Source organism: Ceratotherium simum, chromosome 17, assembly GCF_057802395.1.
Source record: "Ceratotherium simum simum isolate JZ-2026a chromosome 17, ASM5780239v1, whole genome shotgun sequence".
NCBI lineage: Eukaryota > Metazoa > Chordata > Mammalia > Perissodactyla > Rhinocerotidae > Ceratotherium > Ceratotherium simum.
This window is the reverse complement of record NC_141916.1, coordinates 8,003,455-8,030,739: the sequence shown is the minus strand read 5'-3', so window position 1 is coordinate 8,030,739 and position 27,285 is coordinate 8,003,455. Positions and strand designations below refer to the sequence as shown.

General features: G+C 38.3%; 1 protein-coding gene across 4 annotated transcripts in view; it reads right to left on the bottom strand.

Moving 5' to 3' along the window:
* The window catches only part of TAFA2 (TAFA chemokine like family member 2), a 410,445-nt gene that overhangs the window by 126,275 nt on the left and 256,885 nt on the right, over positions 1–27,285 (bottom strand). The gene's annotated exons all lie outside the window — the stretch shown is intronic.

The following is a 27,285-nucleotide window of genomic DNA, read 5'->3' as shown; positions in this document are numbered from 1 at the left end:
TCTTTAAACAAGTGATTTATTTTACTTGTTTTTTAAAGATTCCTTGTTCAACGCCAAGTCAAATGGTCAGGGTAAACAGTTTAGATAAAATGTGTTAGATGAACTGCTGCACAGAATAAAGTCACTTCAAATCTATTATTTCTAATGTGCTTTCAAAAAAAGTCGCCTAGTACAACAGCTTCCTTATTGAACAACACTACTACTGGAGACACACAGATGTTTTAATATTGTTGGAATCCACTGTGCTGTACTTTACCAGAAGTAGGAGAAAAATGGAAAAGCAGAATGAAAAATACCAAGTTCACATTTTCAAGTTGAGCCCGCAAAACTCAGGAAAGCAAAGAACTGTTATAATAAAATAATAGCTACCTATAATAAAAGTTCAACATCTACTTTCTCTAGCACTTTACACATTATTTCAATTGTTCTTCAGAACAAATTTGGGATGTTGGTAGATCTCTTCCCATTTCATAGATGATGAAATTTGGAAATTTGGCTGAGGTCACGTTTAATGATAGAGTAAAAATTCCTTCTAAAATCCTTACATTAACTACAATACATTGCTAAAGAGTAAGCAAAATTGATATAAAATATAATCCATCTGCATGTATTTATGAAGGAGATAAAATACATGCCCATCAGCCAGTGCCTTCTCAGATTCAGATCCTACACTGAATTCCATTCTTGTTTGACCTACAGATTCTTGCCTTGGCTCTACTGCAAGTGTGTGAGGTCACTTCCTGACCTAGCCTGAATCCTCTTCCTCTTCAATTCTCTAAGTTATCTTTTCCCTTACACCCTCACTTTCAAAATATTTCATCTCCAAAAATATGACTCATGGTAGCAATACCAGCTGTACAATTTTGAAGAAGAGTCTTTGGATAAATGCATGACACAATTAATTAATATATTATATATTTTAATATAGATAAATGTCAACATTTCTTGGCCTGAGGCTGCTGTGCACACTAATTCAGATGTTGGGGAGGCAGCACTGCACGAGTAAGAACATGGACTCACTTCTGAGTCAGACTGTCTGCATTTGAGTCCAGGCTCTACTGGCTTCTGATTGTGTGATCCTGTACAAGTTTCTGGGTCTCCTGCTTCACTCTCTCCTTCTGTAACATGGGACGAGGAATATGAAATGCCTGGCCCACTGGTTAGCATGTATGGGGCTCAACGATGATGAGGTAAAGAACGTTTAGTCATTTGGATGCTGTGTTTAGTCCTTGAGTGCATGAGAGGCCAGGCCCATTCATGAGATGATTGAAGGGAGTTTCAGTGACACCAAAAGCTGCAATTCCTTCACAGACATTGGTCTTGTCACAAGTCAAAATAAGGTACAAAAGAATAGGTGTTTGACCTTTTAGATTGTTCGGTTTAAAATTTGGCTTCCTGCCTACTGGCTATATGACTTTGAGCAAATTACTTAAAACTTGGAGTATATTTGTTGTCAGTAAAATGAGGATAATAATAATATCCATCTCACAGTGTTGTTGGTATGAAGACTAAATGAGATCGTCTATGTAAAGAGTTCAACACCAGGCATAGAAGATAATAAATGCTAACCATTACTGTGATCATTACTTGGTTAGACCAGCATTTCCCTAGGCATGTTCTGTGAGGCATCACTTCCACGGAATGTTGATACAGTATTAATGAAAAACAAAAGGGGCAAATATATTTGTAAAATTCTCAGTTCAACAAATTTAACTAGATTCTTTTTAACAAAAGGCATTTTCCAGAAACCTTTTTCCACAGAGTCACACAGGATATTAATTGTCCTCAGGAAGCCTCTTAGAGAAATAATCTGGTTTAATATTTTCTCTCGGTAAACCAAATGCCTGTTTTAAATCTTCCATTCTATTGCCTTTGTTTGCTCTCTGCACTCTTACTACTAGTTTTGTTAGGAGATTCTCAAACTTTTTCTTTTGTTATGAGATTCTCTACTTTTCAACCATCCTGCCTCCTCTTCTACATCCAATCCCTGCAATGTTATTGTACCGCATATCATATAACAGAATGAACAGTTTAGCAAAACTCATCTGACAAGAAGAGCTGCTTAGCATAATTCTTTATAATAGCTTTCCCATAGCAAATGTCCTCTCTTACAAGGTCAATGACCCATTGTATTTCCTATACTATTGTGCACCCACCAAATGGAATGACAGAACTGACAGCTGGTCAAATTTATAGCTAGACACATGGAATTGGAAACACCCACAATGTCACCAGGCTGTCAAACAAAGAAAGGAAGGAGAATGCAGGTCAACATTTGGAAGTCTGTGAAGACCCCTGCTTTCTCCCTCTTATACCATCCCCAGCGCCGTCCAGTCAGCTACCATCTTCTGGGCATACGACTTCCTGACTATCTCTTCAATGTACACAATCCCCACTGCAATACTGCAGTTCAGACCACCAAAATTTCTCACGGGCCACAGCCTACTAACTGGACTTCCTGCTGCCAATATTGCCATCCCCCTGGAGCTGTGTCTGCCTTTTTCATGACTATGTTTGCAGTATTTAGTACTTAGTAAGTGCCTGACAAACAATTAAAACCTTCACATGATTCCCCTCTAACATTCAGGGGAAAAAAGGCCATAACCCTTAGCAAGATATTAAAAACCTATATTAGCATAAAAAAAAAAACAAAAAACTTTGACTCTTTGTGTCTCTAATCTTGTTTTATGCCATCCCTCCCCATCTCTCTCTCCATACACACTCATAGTCAATATTTTAACTCTACTAAATTTCCTCAGTGGCTTTCAGCTAAATCTCACCTCCATGTCACCAGAAACATATCAGTCACCCACCCCATTCCCCATCTACTCTTCAAAATGCTAGTTTCTAGTCATTGGTCAGGGTGCAGGTTAGAATTCCTCCTACAGTATTTGCTCAAGGCCATGTCGAACAATACCTTCTTTATGGGTACCAGCCACTTGCCACACTAGATTATAATTTTCCATTTACTTATCTCCATCCCTCATGCTCATATAAGATTCCTAAAGATAGGGACTATGCTCCATACATTTGTGAATACCTAGGGCCTTGCCCAAGGTTCATCTTAATAGCTGGTAAATGAGTATTGAATGTTGGTGGTGCCTTAGAGCCAAATATATTGTATAGCTGTCAATATGAGGAGGAAGCACTTATGTGTCATTTCTTTAGGATGAACTCAGGAAAGGACAAACGGGAAGAGGAAAGTGAGAAAAGGGTGAGGGAAGAGGAGACAAGAAAGGGCACACTGGGAAAGAAGACAAAGAGATGAGAGAGATCCAGGCTGTAATGTATTCTATTCTAACCGATTTTTAGATAACAATCAAGTTTGAGCAAACTGAAGTGTAATGGAGTGATGGAGGATTTCCCACAAAGGGGCAATAGCAAAGAAGAAAACCCGAAGGAAAAAAGCTGAATGGTCCATTTCTTCTTGAGCTTGCGTGAGAGCCCAGAGGGAGAGGGCAATTGCTTCTCACTCACGGAGCTAAACACCAGGTCTCAGTTTACCAATTTCCACCACAGTCAAGGGCCGAATGCACTTTCAGAATTGTCACATTCATCTGTAAAAACAGCAAAATTTAAGTGAATTTTCTAACAGCAAAAGCTGAAGGAAGAAGAAACTGGAAACTGAAGGTTAAATACAGACGGAGGATAAAACCTTGAAATTGCTCCCCAAGCAGCAGCAGCTTGCAAGGAGCACAAGGGAAACAGGATAACTGAGAAATGGTAACCTTGGCAGGCAGGACGTTGAAGTGAAAAGTTGTCAAAGCAGAAGACCGACAATTAAATCTTCAGACTTTCTCCCAGTCTTCTCTTCTGTATTACAAGTTTCAGTTATATTCACTGAGACTTAGAGTTTGGGATGATTTTAAAACCTTTCGCCTCCCCACCAATGTTAAAAGTCCATTTCATTGTAACTAAGCAAGAATTGAAAACTATTATGCTACTAGAAAAATCATTTCCCCATAAAAACAGAAAGTAAGTTTAACTGGTCTAAAGAAGGGAAGACGGCAGAGGAAAAGGAGGGAGTCTTACATACAATGGAAATAAAAACTGGGGCCTAGAATCCAACCACCTGGCCTCCCCTGGAGCTTACGGCCCTTCTGCAGAAATGAAGGCTGTATAAGGCAATATACGTACAAGTGTTTTTAGGACATTTCTCTACATCGATCTAATATTCATACCAACCTGATGTTAATGAAGTACGGTGGTGTAGACGTGAATGACGGAATTTAGTGCAGGAATCTACCCTTGAGGTAGAACGCTCTAATTGGTAAGGCAAGTTCCTTGTCTCCTCAGAGGGACCAGAATGAACTTTATAAAATGTAAATCAGATCACATTACTCCACCCTACCCTTGCTTAACATCCCAGAATTTACCTACCCATTGAAATGAGAGTAAATCTCAATTTCTTACTGGAGAGGAGGCTCAACATTATTTCCCCCCTCGACCTCCCTGACCTCACTTCACAGTGTTTCCCTCCTTCCTTACACTTCAGCCACATTGGCCTTCCCTCTGTCACTTCTGCCAAGCTCATTCTAGACCTTACACCAAATGTTTGCTCTGCCATGAAGGCTCTCCCTCCTGTCTTTGCGTGGTGAGCTTCTGTTTACCATCACCTCCACAGAGTGCTCCTTGCCACCCTGCCCTCCAGAGTCCAGAGAAACCCACTCCACAGTCTCTCTTGCTCCCAGTATCCTATAGTATTTTCTGCATTTATTACAATTTTAAATTATCTTATTCACTTATTTACACATTTAAGTGTTTATTTTCTTCTTCTTTCCATTAAAATGTCCTTTCCATGAGGGTAGATCCCATCTATTAATCACCACTCCAGCATATAGAACAATACCTACATCATAGAACGTCAATATACATTCAATGAAAGAATGAGTGTATTGATTTTATAATCAGAAAAAAAGAGAGGAATCCTTTTTAATGGAGAAGTTTCATTACTTCTTTTAATTTAAACAATTAAATATTCAGCAGCTAGGAATGCCAAAGGCAAGAGCACTGTACATACTGGTGGAGGGATACAAGATGAAGTGAGAAGACGGCTGAGTGAGAGATGAGAAGATGGAAACATACTAGATTACTCTTTGAAGAAGCATGAAGAGAAGGGAAGTAAAGATAGAATGGTAGCTAGAGAGACTTGAAGAAGGCGATGGGAAAGAGGCAGAGGAAGAGAAAAGTTAAAGAGGGGAGACTATGAAGATTAAAGTTCTTGTAAACTTTTAGGTTCTACAAGTATAAGTTATTATTCAGTATTATTACTTTTAATTTCCACATTTTATATAGAAACAAATGTATCTTCCAAAACTAAATCATCTTTGTTTGCTGATAGGTTATTGGAATAATCCTACTAAATAGGACATCTAGAGTCATGAGTTTCACTTCATTATTAGTGTTATCCAACAATAATGTCCAACTGGACTAGCATTTTATGATAAATGTTATAAGTGTACCTACTATATCCAAGTTATTTACTGAAATAGCAATTATCTTTGAGGTAGGTAGATAGTGATATCAGCATTGAGGATGGATGGATGGATGGATAAACGGATAGATAGACAGAAAAAGACTAAGTAGATATAGTTGTGTATTAAAGTCTAAGGGACTCATGTATGTATGTATTTGTAAATATAAGAATATATAGTAACAAATTTAAGAGATAATCATGTAATCCTACCAACATTGTGTGTTATATCATCCAAAAGCTGAGGTGGCTGATCCTAGTGATTTTTATTATTGCCATTCATTTTGTTTTCATTTTATATCATATACCCAATATAGTATTTCAAGCCACACTTACCAAGTACATTATTTGAATTAGAACCTCCCTGTTAACCAACTAGAATCTGGACCTCCCATCTTGTAAATCATCATCAAAACGTCATATTTTTGCATTTTCATCTGTCAGCCATATGATTAGTGCAGTTAGCAGACATTTTCTTAAGTAACTTCAAAACAAAGACTTCAGAATCTAAATCAGTTTTTCAATTCTTTCTGAATTGAAACAATTGCTTTTAAAAATCTTCATTTTTGTTTTTTTGATACATACATCAGTGTTTTGCAATGACTCTACCTTTCGGATTCTGTTCAGTTAAGAAGTCAACCCTGGAGATTTAGCCAAGAAAGCTCTATTGGTTCCTAAGGACTGCCTGGCAGCAAACACAAGCCTCAGTTAAGAACCACGATTACCACCTTCCTTCATCCAAATGTTATACTTCCATTCATTTCCCCACAATACTGCAATTTTGTGAGTACGAAAACCCAGGAGCGCTTTTCTTTTATGCCTAGTAACATATAGCCGAAGTGCTGATTTTGTACAAATGCCTTTGCCATCTAGAGAACGCAATGATACGAAATAGAAATGTATTATCATTTAAATTATTTCTCCTGAAACATACGATATTCTAGAGCTCCAAGCTCTAATACCCCAAACAGACAAAAAGGCTGTAAGGCAATCATTTAAGATTTACGAGAGCACTAGGAAGACCCCTGAAATGATCAGGGCTAACCTAAACTGCAAACCATGCATCTGTTATTACATCTGAATCACTTTCCCTCCTTTTCTATCTATAAAATGGGAATGTCACCTATTTTCTCAAACAGGAATGTTATTATAATAAACAAGAAACCATGTGACAGTTTGAACTTAATAAAAGAAAGATATATAATAAACCAGAGGTGTTACTATTTCTTCAAAGGTCCTTCTCTCAGAGCATGGGCTCCTAAGTCAGAAATACCTGCCTGAGCGTGAACTTGGCTCCAACACATATTAGTTAAATGAATTTGTCAAGTTTACTTAACAACTTTGAGCCTCAATGCCCACATACGGAATGCATGAATACTATTAGATATTGGTAGGATTGCTGTAAGGAATAAATACAATGTATATAAAGCATCTAACACAAAGCCATCATAGAAGAGACACTCAAACTGTAGCTATTATTATATATTATTAACAATATCTGGAACATAGCCTGGATGGAAATGAATGGGAAATAAAAAGTCTGAGCAACAAATAAAAGAGCTCAAGTGTTTTAATCATAGGTGAGAAATGAACCTACTTTTAGAAATTTATCCTAAGTCTACAGAATTAAAATGTAAGAATATGAAGCAACAGGCTAAAAATGGAAGCAGGGCTAATTTACAGAGTCTTCTGATGGCTCTGCAAAATGAATACTGATACCAGGATATCAGAGAATACCTGTCAAATCTATAAATGCACAGAATTCTAGGATAATTAAGTATACTCCTCAAATGCCTCTAGAGATACATGGAGCACAGCATGCTAACTGAAGTTATTAATATTACTATGTACGTTTTTACAGTTTTAAACATACTGGCTTAAAATGTACTGGCTCGTTCAAGATATCATTGAATCCTCATGATAACTCTGAACTAAGCTCTGCATGTATTAATATTCTCAGATTACATGTAGACTCTGCAAGAATAATCTGAAAACAAGTAATAAGTGGCAGAAGAGAGTCTTGAATCCGGATCTTCTGCCTACTGGCTCAATCTTCACCTCAACAATGGTTAAACAAGGCTCCACATACTCTGTAATGAGTCCCAAAAGTAAGTGGTGCATTTTAGACATGTGTGCACCAGAAAAAGCTAAAATGAAGTGCTAGCTCTCAGTTATCTAGAAAATTATCAAAAGGAAATCACCTCATTGGCATGATACTGGATAAAGGAAACACTATTTATCCCACTACTGTGCCCTATGGGCTATAAAGCGATCAATCTTTAAATGATGCACCTTTTATCATTTATTTACACCACATGGTCTGCTGAAAGGTGAGTTAAAACTTTCAGAATTAAGTGTCCAATGTCTACCAGACACCAATCTATTGAGACTAGACCCAAAAAGTGGCAACCTGAGTTAGGGTTGTCAGACAAAATACAGGATGCCAATTTAAATTGGAATTTATCTCTTTTTTTTAGAGGTTTATTGAGATATAATTGATGTACAAAATACTGCACAGATTTAATGTATACAATTTGATGCATTTGGACACGCAAACACTCATCATACTATTACCACAATCAAGGTATACACATATCCACCACCTCCAAAAGTTTCCTTGTGTCCCTGTGCTGTGTGTTTGTGTGTGAACACTTAACATGAAATCTATACTCTTAACAAATTTCTAAATGCACAACACCATATCGTTAACTATATGCACTATATTTACAGCAGATCTCTAGAACTTATTCATCTTCTATAACTGTAACTTTATACCCATTGAACAACACCCCATTTCCTCCTCCTCCTATCCCCTGGCAACCACCATTCTAATTTTTGCTTCTTTAAGATTGACTATTTTAGATACCTCATATAACCAAAATCATGCAATATTTATTCCACTGTGACTGACTTATTTCACTTAGCATAATGTCTTCTAGGTCAGGTCCATCCATGTTGTCACAAATGGCAGGATTGCCCTCTTTATTAAGGATAAATAATATTCTGTTGTATGTGTATGCCACATTTTCTTTATCCATTCAACTGTGGATGGACATTTGAGTGGTTTTCATGTTTTGGCTATTGAGAATAATGCTGTAATGAACATGGGAGTGCAGACATCTCTTCGATATCCTGATTTCAATTCTTTTGGATACATACCCAGGAGTGGGATTCCTGGATCATATGGTAGTTCTATTTCTGATTTTTTGAGGGACCTCCATATTGTTTTCCATAATGGTTGTACCATTTTACATTCCTACCGATTTCCCCACATACTCACTAACACTTATCTTTTGGATCTTTGATAACAACCATCCTAACAGGTATGAGATGATATCTCATTGTGGTTTTGATTTGCATTTCCCTAATAATTAATGATGTCGAGCATCTTTTCATATACCCGTTGGCCACTTGTATGTTTTCTTTCGAAAAACAGCTATTCAGGTCCTCTGCCCATTTTTTAACCTTTTTTTCTTTGGTGCTGTTGGGTTGTAGAAGTTCCTTATATATTTTGGAAATTAACCCCTTATCATATTTACCTGAAATTCACATTTAACTGGGTGTCCTGTAATTTTAGTTGCCAAATCTGCCAACTCTCGTTTTCAATTATATTATTTTAAGCAAGAAACTGACATTGACTTCTATGTGGAAGCATGCTTGTCTAAAGAAAAACAAGCTTAGAATTTCATAGAGGATGGTAGACTCTAAAATAATGAAATTTTCATTTGTTTTTTGATTGACTGTTTTCTGCACACAGACCCAAGAAGAAATGACTAGAAACTACTTCTTCAATTTGCCTGCAGTTCTGCTGGCCAATTGACATGATCTTGAGTTGTTTATTCTGGTTAAAATTGTAGCAAATTTAGTCTAATATGGCAATTAAGAGCATGAGATTTGAAGTCAGATGTGTAGGGTTGAGATTTAGCTATATACTAGCTATTAGAGATCTGTTAGTTAACTTCGCAAAGCTCCGGTTTCTTCTTCCATAATATGTGGATAATAACAACACCTGCCTCAAAGAGCTGTTGGGATGGTAAATGAGCTAACTTATATAAAGTACTAAGCACAGATCCTGACACATAGTAAGCAATCTATGAATGCTAGCTATGATATGGTATTCATTTAAAATTCTCCTGTGATTACCTTCTTCATTCAACAAGGAATAACCAGTTAACTGATCTGCACATCTGTCTTATAAGCACCACAAGGCATCAAGAAGACAGGACTAAACACACGCCCTTCGTTCTTACACGCCCTCTTGGGGCATTTTACTCCTTTCCCGGAAGCTGTAAATAGTTTGAGGGTAGTTTATCCATTAGATTTAAATTTCATATCTCTTTGCACTTCACAATATTAAACTACATACTTTCTCTGCATTTCTGTTTTGTATTCAGTGCCCCTATCCTTACCATTTGTTTACTGATTTTTTTAAAATTATGAACTATCATTTCCAGGACCCAAATCTGTTCTTCCCACAGAAAAAAATAAACAAAAGGCAGTATGGTTATATGGTATGATCAAAGTGAGATTTCATACTGAACCACCTGTAACAAGCAAAATATGATGTCAAACAATAAGCCATAAGCAAATTTGAATGTAACTGAGCTAAACTTTAAAATGTGATAAAGCTATTTAATTTGAAATAAACCTAGCTTAGACAATTTAACATAAAATGTATGTGTACCACCAAATGATGGTACATTGGTGATGTTTATAAAGGAGAGGGCTGGATAATTGAAATCTAGACAACACAAAACCTCATCTTATATTCGATCTCCTCTCCTACAAAAACTTTGGGCAAAATGTCAACAACTAAAAAAATTTAGATTTATCTCCTCCCACCCTCTTACAGTAATGACTATGCTATGTCACAATATAGTTAGAAATAGGTGGGAGGAGATGGGCAGTACGAAAACTCACGAAGCACCCCCTCCTGAACGATATAGAGATGGCTACTTTTCACAACTGTTGAGTGAAGTATGACTAAATACGAGAAGAAAGAAAATTTCCAATCACATGCACCCTTTTATAGGTGGCTAATGACAAACCTAGCATCTGACTTTGTGATTATGTATGGCAAAAACAGAGCCAGCTCTGCATGTAACTTCTAAGTTCCATGTAGAGGGTTCGTAACAAAATATTTTCTTTCTTTCTTCAATAGAACTTTTATAGTTATTAAAGCAAATAATTTATGGTCAGGAAATAAGCTCTAACTATTTGTCTCCTCTATTACCACTGGGACTAGTTAAATACTTTTATTCCTTTCACTCTAGTGTCCTGTTCTCTTGGGAAATGAGGCCACAGAAGAAATCCACTCCAACCCAGCTCCTTCTCCTTCATGCTAGCAAAGGAGCAAAAGAATAAGTGAGAATGATGAAAAAAATTAACCTTTAAGGGTTCTTTGTTAGTATAAAATTTGTGGTGCAAGGACATATATTCTCACTGTGGCTACAGCTATGGGTATGAGGGATTCTTCTCTCTGACAATTCAGTCATCCTGTATGGCCAATATGTCATCAAACACTAGCTAGTTAACAGCATACATTCAGAAGAGAAAGACACCTTTACCGATAAACCATTGCCACATAGACCCTCCCCTCAACACAGAACCTTCTCAGAGGTAAGTGAACTGAAATGCTGAAGTTGTATATCTGAAGGCTTGCCTCATATAACCATCCCCCAAAAGGCACCAAGATTAACACATTTCAACCTCACCATCAAAAATTATAAAAGCAAATACACCATGAGAAAGACAGTGACAGCTACATGTTGAAAGGCATGCCATTCTATGTCCTCAGAAGAAACCCACGAAAAGAGAAGAGGCTGCTTAATCAAGTTCACTAGAGTTCGCAGTTTGCTAAGAATAATAGTTTGAGCAAGATTTTTGGACAACCCTGTGTACAAGCATTAAACTCCAAGCACAACAACTTCACAATGCACAATGAAAGAGACAGTGACGCTGGGACATGTGCATTCTTATAACTACACTGTATACACACTCCTCGTATGTGTTCAATACTTGTGCATAACTTCATATATCTTAATCAGCTCCTTTTGAGGGAAGAGGGGAACATTACCAGACTTTCATATAGCAAAGTACAATACTCAGCTTTCAGTCAATAGCTTAAGCAACTGAGAACTCAACTGATTTAGAATCAAAGCAGCAACTGCTATATGTTATAAACCTCAGTCTACAGTAAGCCTCTGTCATAGATTGCTTTCTGGATTGTTCCTTTTGCAACAATATTTCAGCTCCTTTTTAAATCTCACTTTTTTACCCTTCCCAATATCTGGGACTTCCTTTTCTGAATAAAATCAATCACATAATATACAGTAACCCTACCTTCTCTTTGCCATCAGCCACTTCTTCCCACTCCTACCATTTTCCTTATGGATGAACTTGGTTTCCTCAGTCACGGAGCAGGTACGTTCCAGCAGTATGCAATCACACTGCAAAGCAGCAGTTGAGTGATTAAACGTGCAATGTTGAGAAATTTTCCCAGCGGTGACATTTATTAGATTGTGAAATCATGTCCCAAGGTGGTGGTAGAAGGCTATTACCCGAATCTATTTTAGAAAAATGCTCCAAAAACACTCTGAGTGGAGGCAAGTCCTACATTAGGGGCATAGGTAGGACCAGTTCACACTACAGCCATTGTCATTTCATGTTTGCTGAAAACCTACTGACCTTATTTCCTCCCAATTTATATCCCATTACTTCATTGTTGGGAACAAGAATTCAAGATGCATCAGACAGAATATTACACAAAACAACTGTGTCAGATAACACTACAGTTTTGTGACGGTTTAACCAGTAACCCCTGAGTTAATGCTCTTCTTGCCATGTACAAGGGATATTAAGGTGCTTTGCAAAGTGTTCTACAAATTAGACTTATTACCAAATAATGTTAAAATAGGTAATATTGTGAATGGATAAACACTGTGGTGTTTATATACAGTGGAATACTATTCAGCCTTAAAAAAGGAATGAAATTCTGATATATGCTACAACATGGATGAACCTTGAAAACATGCTAAGTGGGATAAGTCAGACACAAAAGTAAAAATTATATTATTCCACTTATATTAGATATCTAGAATAGGCAAATTCACAAAGACAGAAAATACAATAGTGGTTACCAGTAGCTAAACAGGGGGAGAAATGGAGAGTTATTGTTTAATGGGTATAGAGTTTCTGTTTGGGATGATGAAAAAGTTCCGAAAATGAATAGTAGTCATGGTTGCACAATATTGTGAATGTACTTAATTCCACTGAATTGTACACTTAAAATGGTTAAAATGGATAAATGTTATGTTATGCGCATTTTATCATAATAAAAATAAAGAAAAAAAGACAGTATGTCATAATGGGACATATCGGGAACAGCTCTGCTCATCAGCTCTGTCATATAACCTATACGTATTTTCCTCATGGTACTTTACAGTATTTGAAATTACAATGTTGATCTCTTTGTTTCCTTGTTTATTGTCCCTCCATCCCCCTACTAGAACCTACAGTGAGAACCCAGGCTCTCTATTTCACTACTTTATCCCCAGCACTTATTAAAATGCTTCTTGTCACAGAGTCGATGCAAAATAAATATTTGTGGAATAAATGAATTAATAAATGGAAGAAATGCTATATATGCCCTTTTAATTTTGAGTTTGGTTATACTAGATGATCATGCACTTTTTCTCATGTCTGATAACATTTAATGCCTCCATCCCTTGCAGGCAGTAGGATACTTTCAACTGTTATTCATCTTATACGTAAGTCCTGTCTCTGTAACCAGATTCCAAGCTCCTTGCAAAACCAGATGCTACAGCTCTGCTTCTTCATAAAGTATCTTTCCCTTGCATAGCGCCATATGGTGTACTAAGAACTTTCACACCCATGATCACATCTGATACGCATGACCATGACCGTGAGGCTGGCAGATATAATTAGCCCCTTTGCAAAGATGAGGAGACAAGCTCAGAGAAGTTTAGTGACTTGTTTAAGGTCAATGTTAGTAAGTGGCAGAACCAGAACTCAAAATCAGGTCTTATAGCTCCAGGCCCCAAATTCTTTCCATTAGAAGTGTGATAATGAAAACAATGATGCCAAGGTTGTATTTTTCATACTTTAAAATAGAATACTTTAAAATAATTCATGCTATATTTCTTTTCTGGGCTTATAAAAACATACACCTTAACGATGGATTTTTTAAAAATGCTCAAAAAGGGGCAAATTATACATATCTGGAAATAAATTTAGCTAACTATTTACCAATATAATACTAGAGGGGTAAAGGGAGGGAGAGAGACAGAAAGGGAGGGAGAGAGAATGAGAAAGAGAGAGCAGAGAGAGAGAGAAACAGAGAGAGGGAAGGAAGGAAGGAAGAGAAGGAGGGAGGAAGGGAGGGAAGAAGGAAGGGATGGGGAGGGAAAGAGGGAGAGAAGGGAGGGAGGGAGGAATGGGAAGGGAAGAGAAGGAAAGAAGGAAGTTGAGAGAGAGGGAAGGGCGGAAGGGAGGGAGAGAAGGAAAGAACAAATGATGGAACAAACAAAGGAAGGAAGGAAGGAAAGAAAGGAGGAAAGGAAGGAAGGAGGGAGGGAGGGAGAGAAGGAGAAAGCAAGCTGCTTATGGACCTACAATGGGGCCAGTAGGAGCAGTCAGGTAAGTCAGTGAAAGAGGGCTCATTCTTACCCTCGAATGCACCTCCAGAAACCATTCCACTCCAGCCCACTGACGACACATGGAAACGTGAGCTTTGTTCAACCACACCCTCCCCTTTCTCACAAAAAGCCAGAAATCCAGAATCATATCTGAAATCTCTCAATTAAATGTTCTCAATTAATGCAATTTTTAAGAACACTCTGCATGCCAAATACAGCCTGTGGGCAGCTAGTGTGTGGCCTCTGACCTAAGCCATCATTTTCCTGGGTAGGTTTTGGAACAGACAGCAATTCCTAGTCACAGGCTGTGTAAACTCTGTTTGACTGGAATCAGAAAAAAACAAAGCAAGAAGGGAGCATAGAAAGACAAAAATTGCCTTAAACGAATTAGTTATTTTCTCTGTGCTTCTTATTTACGCCCATTCAAAATTGCGCCTAGATTTACGGACTTCAGATGAGTGCTTTTATGTCAAGTAACTGTGCTTCTAGGAGTATTTTAAGGTCCTTCGATTTGAAGATGTTTAGTATACAAATGCAACTTAAAACTCAGTTTGCCTTCCATGGGAGAATCCAGAGGCTAAAAACAGAGTATTCTCTCTTGCAAGGACAAGATCTGACTCTATACTTTAGCAGTGGCACATAAAGATGATAATTGGGAACGAAAGAAAGAAAAGGACCCACCGAAAAGCAGATGTCTCGAGCTAGAAGTAGCAATCACAGCATCTGCACTTTCGCGTTGGGTGGAAAACACTGGAGCAAAACAAAAAAGCACAAAGTATAAAAATACCAAAGGAGTCAGCTGGCTCTTTTCAACTGGTAGCAACAAAAACTGCAGAGTACTAAAGGATATTTAGAAGACTGTGGTAAGAATCTGAAGCCTTAAATAAGCTTATGGTTCAGACAAGCCAATAAATAAGAGTCAAAGAAAGTAACTGGAGAATGAAATGGCTGTACTTTGTCTTTCTCCTAGTGTGAGGCTCAAAGGACGATTCAGCAGTCTTTCAACAAACTCAGTAACATTGCTTCCTTGGTGGCACCATCTTTCAGATGTGAAAGTCACTTCAATTTATTACGTATAACTTTCCAGAAAGCAGCTTAAAGGGTGTCTAACACGACGGCCTTGGCCAATATTGTATTCTACGTGTATATCCTCTACCAACTACATGAAAGCCCAGAAACAACACAGGATTTGCAGGAAGAACACTGGATTCAAGTCTTGGTCACCTGCTACTGCTTAGGTAGATGATTTCTGAAGTCATTTAATCTCTTTGAGCCTCAGTTGATTTTTTTGTAAAACGAAGGTAATAACACTTGCCTTAAGTACCTCACAGGGTTGTTGTGAAGATCAAAAGAGACAACCTATATGAAAGTGTCTTACAAGTTTTAATCCTGATAATATCTAAAGAGTCCAAAGTTCATCACTGAATGAAAGCTACAGCCTCATCGATCATGCGACAATTACCACTAAACATCTACTGTTACTCTGAATACTGGTGATGTCGCTGCGAAAATGGCAGGCAAGATGCCTGCACACATGGAGCCTACGTTCTGATTAAGGTTGTACATTCTTAATTTAAGGTTTGTTGATGACATAGTAAACAAAATAATTCATCTTTCAGCTAATAAATGGATTATAAATAAGCTTGTGATGATCTATTGCTTGTTTCCATTAATTTCCATAAAGAAAAGAATATAATGGCATATCTTAATTAAATTCAGAAAGACACTTAGCCTGAAATCACATAGTCAAAGTATTGTTTACTATACATGCGTCATCGGTACATAGTAATTATTAACCAGTCAGCACAGACACACTTGCTATCAGGCGAACTTAAGGGAAATGCAGCTGCTTACTCAAAGTTTGGCTTGGGGAAATACTCTGTATTCATCCAAAATAGCTATTATTAAGTCCTTATTTTACACGAGGCCCTAAGGTGGACATTGCTAAGTGATACCCAGATCAGCAAGCCCCAGTTCCTTCTTTCCTTCAAAGGACTCATAATAGCAGAATGAAGTAAGATTTGTCAGATTGTGTAAGGAAGAGAATGATTCATGGAGCATTAAATGAAGGATTACAGTGGCTTAGAGAGACAGACCAAACCTAGGGAGTCAAAGGTACCTTCACAAGATTTTCACAAATACAACAAAGTGCCAGACCAGTAGTCAAATTCTGAGTTAGATTCTAATCATCTCTTCACCCAAGTCTGGCTATATGAACAAAAGCAAATTGTTTCAACCCAGTTTTCCTAACTATGAAATAAAAATATAAAACATTCCCAACCTTCTGGCCTTCTCAAATTCTTTTGAAAAAAACTCAGGATAGAATAAACAGATTTATCTGAATATCAGTACTCCACAATTTTGGTAGTTGCATTAGATAATATATGTGAGCACCCTCACTACTTCTGACACTAAGAATATCCTCCATAAGTGTTAAGCCTGGGTCTGAAGTAGGAAGTAATTGATCTAAACCTTGAAGTATGGGTAAGATCTTACTAAGCAGATGATAAGAAAAGCATGCCAAGTCAAGGGAACAATCTGGGGAAAGACATGGAATTGGGAAGATGCAAGGAGTAGGAAAGGCAAGCAGTCTCATTTGGCTTTAGCCTAAAGTCTATGGGATGCAGTAATAAGAGTTAAGTCTGAAACAGTGTATTTCAAGAATAAGAAAACTGAGGCTCAGAGAGGTGAAGTGAGCTGCCCAATAGTGTCACATCCATAAGCGATAGCTTTAGGACACATATCCAGGTCCTCTGATCACAAATTCCCACTCCTTCCACCACAGCATCCTACAGCAATATGAGTGGACATGTTATGCACCAGACAAACAGTGAGGAAGAGTCCCTGGCTTTCACATTCGTTGCCATTTTGCACAAAAATAGAAGGAGGACATAATGGCAGGGCGTAGGAGGACATTTTTCCTTTATTCCTCTTCTTTAGTTCTATACCTCCCATACTGAGAATTGTATAAAAATAATCAAGTTCACAGAATCCCTGACACCATCTGCTGACACTACACTGTGGAAACATCAAATGTAGATGATAATACCATGAAGTTTTAGTCTACTTGACATTATCCAATTTGCAAATTATCTGGGGAGCATGCATCCTCCACCTCAGTTCAACTTTGCTGTTTACCTGATTCTGGATTAATTCTTTCCATCCTAAGGGAGGAAGGATAAAAACTGACCACTCTATTAAAATGTATTTAAGAAGGTAATTGTATGCCAGAAAACTATAATGGTTCCTAATAGTAAATAGCAATAATTTTGGACTCAGCTATTTGGGCTTATAGGCATCACCTCTCTCCTCGTTCCATGCCAGTGAGTTGACTGTTGATGTTATGCCATGTCTAAACAGGCTTAATTCCCACCTTCTGACAAAGGATAACACTATTGACATAAACGATTCTTTTCTCCCTTCAGAATTTTTACTCCTGTGTAAGGCAGGCAGTATGTCTAGGGATACCGTCTTCACTCTATCTCAAGAACCAATCAGAAAGGAATCTAGTAGGTACAACCAATGAAACTTACCCAAATCTAGAAATAACCCTCATAGTATAATTGGTTACTACTTGAGAGAGGATATGGGTAAGAGGATATGGGTCTCCCAAAGGAGAAAGCATCTTTGCAAAGCCAGAACTCATCTCCCCCTTCTTTAGGCTCAGACCTCTCTCTGGTAATTAGGACCAGCCCTAGCAGCTGGAATAAGAAATTTAAGGAGATCTAGCCCAACACCATGGGACTCACACCACATTTGTCAGTCTGGCTTTCTCATGGTCCCCCATTCCGGAAACTGAGCTTCTGTCATTTTCCCAGGCCTGGCTCCTTCTCTTGGGCACCTGTACAGGACCTCGCTTTGCCCCTGCCACCCGCCTGGAATGCTGTCCCTGAAATTCAACCCTAGTCTTTGCTCCCTCCTGACAGTCTTCCCTGATGCTGACTGCCTATTTATACCTCTCTCGCCCTCCAAAACAGTTTGCAGGGTTTATATTGTTCTTGCCTTATGGCCTAGATACCATGATTCACCTACCAGGATGGACCTTCCCTCAGGACCCAAGCTGGGCCTGATCCCATTATCAGGCCCTCATAGTGACAAAGTCTAGTTTTGGATCCCAATTGTCCCCATCTGTGTCAGCTTGTTGGTATTGATCACTCGGGGCTTACAGTCTGATTGAAAGAGATGTCCATAAAAAAGATTTGTTCTTGACTTTTGTTGTTTTACACTGTTCACTCTTACAGGCATTTAAAGCATCAAAGTGTAAAATAGTGCGGTTCATGAACTGGAATGCTGCTGGGCATTATTCAGCCACAATTATGACCACCTTATTGGACAATGACAGTGTAATGGCAGCACTGAATGCTGGGGACGTAACTCAGGATCGAGATTTCCTAGATTCAAATCCCAGCTTTAACATTTGCCAACTTTGGGCCATTGGACAAAATCAACAAGTGCCTCAATTTCTTCAGCTATCAAGTGGGGGGAAATAATGATGCCTTTCTCAAAGACTTGTGAGGATTAAATGTGTTAACACACACGAAGTGCTTGCAGTAGGGCCCCACTCGTAATAAATACTCCACAAGTAGATAAGTGTTATCTGGGTGGGCTGCCATATCCAACAAATAATTAGAAGAGTCATGGAGAAGATCAAATAGAAAAATCAGTGCCACGTTGAAATCAACTATTAATTCTTCCAAGAAGACTTCTCTGACTTTCCCCAGGACAAGCTGAATTCGATCCTACACATCAGGAACTGTTTAGCAGGGAGGATGGAGCACTAGGTCTGCCATGACAGCTTACCACTTGTGTGAAAGTCCTTTATCTGTTAAATGTAGAAAATAATGCTTCCTACCTAATAATGTTAGCCTTATTATTACATTAGTTAAGACATATGAAGCACTCAGAATGGTGCCGGACATATAGAAAATACCTAAGTGTTAGCTAATTTCTGTTATTAGTGTAGCCCACACAATACTCAGGGAGATGAAATGATGCAACCAGAATGTCCCTAAGCGATCAGAGCCAGGAAGTATCCATGTTTCTGACAAATGGGCAGTTAGTCATTAGCTCCAGTCCCAGTCAGGCCTCTTCCCACCGAAAGTAAATTCAAATCTTAATTGCAGCCCAAAAAGGAACAAACCACATGGAAAAGATCACTCAGTTCAAAAGGAAGCAATCGTAGCCACATCCTCCTATAAACAGAGAAAGCAGGCAAAGTGAGCAGAGCAAGCACATATAACAACCCACATTTTGCAAGGCTTTTAAATGATGCAATCTTTCTTAGAAATTCAGTGAGAGACTGCACTTTAAAAGATCAAGTGGCTAAAAAGACTCTTAGAATAAAAATTAGGGGCCCCAAGCAAGAATACAACAATCCAGCACATGCTGGTATGAGGCAAGAACACCGTGGACGCACAGGAGGCTCAAAGAGCCTAAAGGAAGGGAGTTTCAGAGCGGACGGAGGGGCGGGTGTTACCAGGTTCTTAGTGACTAGTCCCAGAAGTCCTAGAAATGAACACCTGAGTTCCACTCTACACCATCTGAGTTGTACAAAAATGTGTGTTCGTCACACAGTAAATTTTAGAGTTTACTTCTTATTCTAAAATATAGATTCGGTTATTTTATACCAAGGCTCCTCTGACCCTCCCCATCCCCGGTGGAGGTTAAACGCCCCTGGGATCGTTGGAGGCTGCACAGCAGAGGTGGCTACAGCAGGTTGACCGCTAACTGCCTGTGTGACCTTGGCAGTTATTTCATCCCACTCTTCATTCGTCTCCTTGTCCGCAAAGTGGAGCTAATGTTGGACTCTACCCAATGCAGTAGCATGATTATTAAATTAGCTAACATACATGAGACACTTAGGGTGGTGCATGACCCACAGAAAACATGTATACATTCTCTTGTCCCAAAGGTATCGAGTTAAAGGATGTCACCATTTGTTGTTTATAATATCTAGACTAACTGGACCCCACTGTGTATTCCACTCCATACTCTGGGGACCAGAGGGGGCAAAAGCAGATAAAGAACACCTCTCTCAGAATGTTGTGTTCTACCTCATTCTCTAGGGCTCAGTCCCCACAACGAGGCTTAATAGGTTCATTTTCTCCGGATTTATTTGACATTACAATCTGAGTTACTAGGAACGAGCAGCTTGAGAACCCGGATAGCTCCTTTGATCTCTGTGTATCTTACATTTAACACAGTGCCAGGCACAAACCAGGGTCTCAAAAAATAAATGACGAATGATCAACAAATGAATATCGAACCAGAAAAAAATTATTCCAAATCCAGGACTACTTGCTGAAATCAGCAGACTTTTAAACTCATTAACAAAAGAAAATTATTATCATTTTAATGTTCTTTTAACAGTTTACAGCTAAAAGCGTCAGCGGTGCTTTTTAAAGTGACTTGTGTAAACCATTATGTTGGAAATTTTGAAATGTTTTAACGGAATATTACCATCATTTCCTTCTGTCACTTGAAGACATTTTAAATTTTTTTTGTCTGCCCCATACATTCTGAGAAGCACGTGTGTTCTCTATGTATTGCACTGCCTAAACATAGAAAAGTTATCTACGTCCCCATCAACCACTGATTTTTTTCCATTACCAAATGAGAGGTTCTAAAGGCCCACAACGACTAGGATAAATCTCTCCATTTCTTTTACTCTATTAAAGCAGATATTTTATGTTCCACTGCCACAAAATCCAAGATGAACACCAGAAATAGCCTGTGAGTTGGACTCTCATTTTAAAATGGCACCACAATTTATCCTATTTCTTACTGTACCATGTGCATTACATTATTCATTAGAAGTATTTGTTTTTTAAAGCAGCTATTATGAATCTTTTGCTGAGCGTAGTCTTCCCAGTGCAAGGTGGCAATTGTGATGGATATCTTCCAGAGATAAGGTCACCTTGTGGAATCCCCACCTACGTGACCCCAGTGTGTTTGCATAAATATAAATTCACTCTATGACATTCCTGTCATGTTTGCTCAGTGAGCAAGTAATTTGCCACTCTCATTACTCTAGGTACAAGGTACCTGGTGGAAAATCAATCTTCTTTCTGCTTCATACATCACGGCTTCCCCCAAACGCCCAGTGCATTCTGACTGTGAACTGAAGCTGCGAGATAAAGACACAAGTCTGTTTTAGCAACTGCATTGTCCAAAGGGGCTAATGAACGTTACACCTCATTGGGAAACCCCATCTTGGAGCAGGGAAAATGTCTATATACAAAGCAAAGATGCTGTTTCGTGGAAAGCATTTCCTATACCAGAGGGAGGAAGGTCTTAATAGTGGAACAAACAAGTAGCTACAGGGGGTTTCGGGCACAGTTGTTCAGAAATATTAATCCACCGTCTCTCCAGGTCACAAATCATTTTCTCCACCTCTTGACAGGCTGAAATTTGACTCTGAAAGACAATTCGTTGCAGGATCCTGACTGGCTCTAATATATCAGCCTTCTCCCCAGGGACAAAGCCAGCTCATACCAACAGATGAAACCATTTTCAGTGCTTTCATTGGTGCTGATGGCTGGGTTTTTTTTCACCAACATATCCAACTCAACATCATAGCCTAATGCCAATGGGAAAAAAAGCAGTGAAAATATTTTCATTCCATACCTATCTTCAAATCCTAGGAAGGGTAATAAGCTGGAATTTTCATGGTATATTGTGGCTCAAATCTATTTCAGAAAACCACTAATTCAAATGTCAACAAATATTTATTGAGTACCTACTATGTTCTATTCTGGGAGCTGTAGATAATTAACAAAAGGAGGAAGGTCCCTCTCCTCATGGAATTTACATTCCAGGAGAGAGAAAATAAATGAATACCTAAATAAACCAATGTGACAATTGCAAGTATTGATCAGTGCTTGGAAAAAAATAAAACAGAGTCATGTGATAGATAGTGATGGAGGGGTAGAACTTATAAAGCATCATTACATAGGAGTGAGGATGATGTTAGCCAAAGGAACCAGCCATGAGAAAAAAAGAGTGGAAAGTATATTCTGGGCAAAAAAAAAAAGGAATAAAAATAGAGAAGCAGTGAAATAGAAGGCAGTGTGGCTGGAATAGGTAAGCATGAGCCAGAAGAGGGGAGGTGGCAAGAATCAGGTCCTGGAGGCCTTATTGGGTACGATCAAGAATCTGGGATTATTCAAAATGCAGTGAGAAGCCACTGGAAAGTGCAAGAAAAGGAAGCTTTGAAACAGTAGGGCAAATGGCATGATCTCATTGACGTTTTTTAAAGATTACTTTAAAAAGTGTTTTTTTTTTTTGTGAGGAAGATCAGCCCTGAGCTAACATTCAATGCCAATCCTCCTGTTTTTGCTAAGGAAGATTGGCCCTGGGCTAACATCCGTGCTCATCTTCCTCTACTTTATATGGGACACCGCCACAGCATGGCTTGACAACATACGAACCACAGGCTGCCAAAGCAGAGTGTGCACACTTAACCACTGCGCCACTAGGCCGGCCCCTAAAAAGTGTTTTTGCATGGATAAAGAGTTGTACAGAGGGTAGATGCAGTGGAAGCAGGAGGAACAGTTAGAAGCTGGGGCCATAATCCAGGCAAGTTATCATGACGGCTTGACCTGGGAAGGTATCAGTGGAGATAAAGAGAAGTACATATACTTGTGATATGACTTTGGATATATACAACTTGGGACTTGTCCAACGATTTGATGAGAGGATGGTAAAAAGAATATTGGCATCGTTAGTAAGATGGGGTGGGGGTGGAAATGAATAATTCTCTTTTAGACATATTATGTTTGAGAAGAAGGTGTTACAAAGTTGGGAGCACAAAACTGGAGCTTAGGGAGAGGTAACTTCTGGAGCATACAGATGGTATTTAACACCAAGTAAACAAATGAGCTCACCCAGCACAGGGTGACAGATAAAATACAGGACATTAGTTAACTGAATTTCAGACACAATGAATAATTTTTTAGTATGAGTATGTCCCAAACATTGCATGGAACATAGTTATACTAAAGTATATCCCAAAAGTTTATGGGATGGATGGATGGATGGATGAATGGATGGACGGATGGACGGACAGACCGATGGATGGATGGACGGACAGACAGACAGATAGATGTGTGTGTTTATATATGTGTGTCTGTGTGTCTGTGTGTGTGTGTATTACATGAGACATACACTAAAAAATGTTATCTGAAATTCAAATTTAACTGGGCATCCTATATTTTTATTTGCTAAGTCTGGCAACCCTAACTCAGGGTGAGATTGTAAATAGAATACCAAGACCCAGTGTACTTCAAACTTCAGAGGTGGATCAGAGGACAAGGAATTTATGAGGTGTTTATAAGGAGCCTTAGAAGGAGGAACCAGTAGGGAGAGTGTGGTGTTCCAAGAAGAAAGAGACCCTCGACTGAGTCAAAAGTTAGGACTTTTGCTTGGGGGTTGAATAAGAGGAGCTCAACAAGTAACTGTGATATTTGGCAGCATGAAAGCAAGCCTTGGTGACCTTGAAAACAGCAACTACAGTGAAGTGGAGGAACAGAAGACCCAATGGCGTGACATAAAGAGATGAAGAAGTGTAGACAGTGAATATAGAAAATAGGGTGGTAGCTATGGTGGTCACAGGGTGGGGGAAATACAGGAGGACGTGTGTATGTTGACAGGAATGATCTGGTGGAGAGGGAGAAGTGGACAGTTCAGGAGTGAGAAGAGAAGACAGCAGAACCAAAGCCCTTGAGAGGAGATGAGATCCAAACCATGACGAACGGGTTGACTTTTGATATAGTGGAAACAATTCTTCCATTTTAACAGAAAGAAGATAGCAAATATAGGTGTGGTTTCTGTTGGTTTCAAATTTCATAAATGACTACATTTATAAACATGGACACAAAAATATCTCATTTATAATAAGATATTTTTCCTACATTTTACTTTGTTCAAAATTGCCCAGCTATTATATACTCATATAAACAAACATAGAGATATATTCAAAATTAGTTGCTTGTTTCAAGCTGCTTTGATAGCTAAATGAATTATTGTTAGATAATTGTTTAAAAAAAAAGTGTTTCATTTTACTTTCCCATGGTTGCCTTTATTTTTCATGAGTTTGGGAAATATAAAATAGTCTCTAAACTCTTACAACATCAAAATTGAAGTTTTCCTAAATGGAAATCAGAAATTCCTAAATAACATTTCCCATAATGACTGCACCATACCATACACCATTAAATAGAAAAGTTTTGCTAACAAAAAGTGAAAGCAAACACCGCCGAGCTCCAGAGAAGCAAAGGTCAGCTGCTGGGTAAACCACACTTTGGCCCTCCTGACCTCTGCGTGTGTTGCATTAATGTGGGTATTTGCATTGGATCTACTCCAAAATAAAAATCAGGTATTCAGTGGTACAGCTATAAATGCGGCTAAGCAGCAAGGAGACAGTGCTGCATTTTTGGAAGCCCAAAGAGAAAGAATAAACACATTTAAAAAATAGATACAATACCTTTAGAACATTTCTCTAAGTATCATGTAGTCATTTGTCAGTTACCTGAGGTTTTGATGATATTTGTAAATGAACATGATTATTTGCTGCCTACTTCATGTTCTTATTAACAAAAGAGTGATAGTCTGGCAAACAAAATTCCCTGGTTTACTAAAGTTTCAGAGGAAGGATTGTCTGCACAATCCTGTTATTTTTAACACAAAGCTCACAGCTAAAACAATATTGTATTCTTTTGACTATTTAAAGGCACGTGTCTCCTATCCATATCACCACATTTGAAGTCAAACTAATACTCCTTTTAGAACTGATAACATATGGGTGCAGGAAAAAATCCTGATTATTAAACCAACTAATATGTGGTTATCTACTGATAACATTCCAGAATAAACAGGCCTCTTTCTCAGCATGTTTACTACAATTTAAAATTTCCACCTTCACTACCTTTGAATAGTATTTGTCTTAGTTTACCTATATGAACACAAGGAGCACAGACAGAGCAAATTCTAAGCTCCATAAAGACAGAGGCCTTATATGCATTGCGGAGTGTCTGGTACCCAAAAGGCAGTCAATTAAGATGGATGGATGGATGGATGGATGGATGGATGGATGGATGGATGGATGGAGGGATGGAGGGATGGATGCAGGGATGGAGGAATGGAGGGAGGGAGCGATGAAGGGAGGGATGAAGGGATGGATGGATGGCCAGAGGATTATGGGGAAGGGAAGCCATGAAATTTAGTCAGATAGTGAAAAGAGATTATAAATATCCTTTTTTTAATCACATAAGAAAAATAAGACATATCAAAGATTTTCAACAACTTGTTATGATCACTAAAGCCACAAGTTAGAGACAAATATTTTAATTTAATTTTAAAAACCCGGTCCTTCTACATCCTTCCACACTCCACAAAGAATAAACTCTCCTTCACCCAATCTACCCATTCATACAGTCAAAAAGTAAAACAGATCTCACAAAAATTAATCCAATGACACTCCAGGCTCTTGTGGCTAGATTTTTTTCCCCAAGCTTTATTGAGATATAATTGATATATAACACTGTGTAAGTTTAAGGTGTACAATGTGATGATTTGATATACGTATGTATTAAGAAATGAATACAACAATAAGGTTAGTTAACACATCCATATTTTTTTATCTATCTCTTTTTTGTGGTGAGAACATTCATTTACTCTCTTAGCATCTTTCAAGTATACAGTACAGTATTGTTAACTATAGTCACTATGCCGTATATTAGATCTCCAGAACTTATTTACCTTGTAACGGTAAGTTTTTATCCTTTGACTAACATCTCATTTCCTCCACCCCTCAGCCTCTGGCAACCACCAATCTACTCTCTGTTTCTATAAATTCTGCCTTTTTTAGATTCCACATATAAGTGAGATCATACAGTATTTGTCTTTCTCTGTCTGACTTATTTCACTTAGCATAATGCCCTCAAGGTTCATCCATGTCATTGCAAAAGGCAGGATTTCCTTCTTTTTATGGCTGAATAATATTCCATTGTATACATAACCATTATATGCAATAGATCTTTACCCATTCATCCATCGATGGACACTTAGGCTGTTTCCACATCTTGGCTGCTACAATAAATTTAAGACCTGATACCTGGGATTTTTGCAAGGGTTTCAAAGCCATCACAAATAGAGAGCAGTAGAGTTAGACAGGAATTTACAAAGGCCAATATCTCCAAGAATAACACCCAGCTTATTCTAAATAACCTCAATAGTTCAGATATTTGACAGCTCACACCTCTAAATCATAAATGGGAGCAATCTCATCATAAAGGGAATTTATTGGATGCTGGGACTGTATTATTCTCAAGTTTGTATCCCAAAAGTCCATCAGAGCACTGGCATATCGTAGGTACTCATACATATGTTTATTGGATGAATGACTGAATGAAAGAATGAAAGCAAGAAGAAGTAGAATGCAACCTGGTATCTAATGTCCTAATCTAATGTATTAAAAAAACAGATTATACAAATTTCTCAAGTGTTTGATTTTATACAGAAGTTACCCCTTCTTCCCAAAAAGGATTGTCTTGTAAATAGGATTTCTTGAGACATAAGACCACAAGCCCATGAAGCAATTAGAGAGAGGGAGAGAGAAAGAAAAGAGGGAAGCAGGCAGAAGGGGAGGGGAGAGAAGACCCAAAGGGAGGAGGGAAGGAATACAAGCATCAAATGTTGGTGGGTGAAGAGGATAGTACCTAAAATCTATGCTCATAAATGAAGAAATGGGGAGCCAGTTCTTTATCTTACTTTTCACTTCTTTCTTTTTATAGCAGTTAAAGCCTTAAACTTAGCTAAAGCCAAGTATGAAGTCCTCAAGGAAAGTAATGACTCTGGGGTTGATAGTTAATAAAATTCTAGAATGAAAAAAATAACAATGGCACTCAAAAGCACAAACTAAGCCAAGATCTAATTATATTATACTTTCATGAATGTAAAAAACATTATGAAATATTTAATCATCTACCAAACTCCAGGCTTTTCATCTGCCCAGGGATTCCATAGACTTGCAGACAATTAGCTCTTCGGTTAAATACCCAGCACCTGACAAGTGCTGGAATTCACAGTCACATCATTGTTCCTGATATTATGCGGCTGCTTCCAATGTGGGAAGCTCTTCTCTTACCAATCTCCTGC